Source organism: Onychomys torridus, chromosome X (genome assembly GCF_903995425.1).
Source record: "Onychomys torridus chromosome X, mOncTor1.1, whole genome shotgun sequence".
Lineage (NCBI taxonomy): Eukaryota > Metazoa > Chordata > Mammalia > Rodentia > Cricetidae > Onychomys > Onychomys torridus.
The window spans coordinates 10,445,120-10,446,929 of NC_050466.1; positions in this window are offsets into that span (position 1 = coordinate 10,445,120).

Consider the following 1,810-nt stretch of genomic DNA (forward strand, 5'->3'; position numbering starts at 1 on the left):
TGAACAGCTGAAGCAGGAGAATTGAAAGTTCAACTACAGAGGAAATATATTGGAAGTGAAAAATGTAAATGAAGACAAAATATATGAATACCTATAAGGCATTACTAAATTAGTGCTTAGGAAAAATTTTAAATGACGAGTGCCTGTTTAAAAGAAAAAACAAAAACAAGAAAAGGGGGCTAGAGAGATGGTGCAGCAGTTACAAGCCCTTGCTGTGTTGTGACCGGCCAACTTGTCAAATAGCACCTGAATAGGGGAGTGAGGATTAAGAAAGAGAAGATAGCATTGGGAGGGCTCTCAGTGAATACTGCAGCAGCCCCAAATTTATTTCTCAGTCTTTTTATACCCAAAGCAAGGAGGACAAAAGACTTCTTTACCATGGTTCAAGAAACCAACAAGAGTAAATACCTCCTGAATTCTCAAAACATCTAGTAAACACTCCTTTAGCCAAACATCCTGTTATTTGGCCTTGAGGAGCAAAAAAAAGCTTGAACTCTCTGGCCTTAAGTCAAGATTAAATTAAACCATAAGCTGGAGTCACTGTGGGCCCCCACATTGCTGTTCTTGCAAAGGACCTTACTTTGGTTCCCACAAGCCACATCCAGTAGTCAAAACCATTTGCAACTATAGGTTCAAGGGATATGAAATCCTGACTCTTCAAGAACCCATATATACATGCTTATACGTACAAAGATATCTCTCTCTCTCTCTCTCTCTCTCTCTCTCTCTCTCTCTCTCCCTCTCCCTCTCTCTCTCTCTCTCTCTCTCTCTCTCACACACACACACACACACACACACACACACACACACACACACACATTTTCAAAATCTTTTTTTTAAAGCATCAGCTCAATAACCTGACCTTTTGTCTCAAGAAACTGGAAAAAAATAAGTAAAACTAAAACAGGAAATAAGTATAAAATAATGGAGATTTGAGTGGAAATTAATAAAATATAGACTAGAAAACAGTATATAAAATCAATTATGCCATTTCCATGATGATGGGAAACATAGTGCTAGGTAGGCAGGCATGTGCCTGAGAGCTTATTTTGTGATCCATTTGGCCTTGCATTGGCTTTTGAACAAGGCCACAACTTCCTAATCCTTTTCAGATAGCTCCACTAACTAGGAACCAAGCATTCGAACAGATTAGCCTACAGGGAGCATTCTCATTCAAATCACCACAAAACAAATTAGCTTTTGGTTAGATCAAGGAAGAAAATTTACTGAGAAAAGTAAAGCATGTTCCAGGTACCCGAATTAGAAATAATCCATAAGATGGAATGGCAGTATGGTTGAGCCTCATCCCACATAAAACTCCTAACTCCCTTAAATCTTTTTCAAGGCTCTGGTTTATCACCATATTTAGAACTAGAATGTCCACCTTTTCTGCTGGGCCTCTGAACTTGTATCTTCATAGAACTCTTTTTGCCTTACACTGTTTTGCCTTATGTTTTGGGCCTACTTATGTTTCTGCCTCTCCAAACCTGGAAAATCCTGCTTGTATCTTTCATAGCTAAGAGGTAAAAGCATTTCAGGTTGTAAGCTCCCCATATGCAGACACACACCAACTGGTTATGGATATATAGATCACTGGGTTCAGTCTTACAGAGGTTAAATATCTTTTGGGTATAGATAATACTGAACAAATTGTTTCATGCTGTTCTACTCTACTGAGAAGGCAGCTCTGGAATTGGATTTTGGCCCGTCTGCTTTAGACTCATGCATGTTTGTTTAAAAGTTTCCTCAAAAGTCTCTGTCCTGGATCAGGCTGTCCACTTAACCTCCATGACAGGGAAAAGAAAAGCAA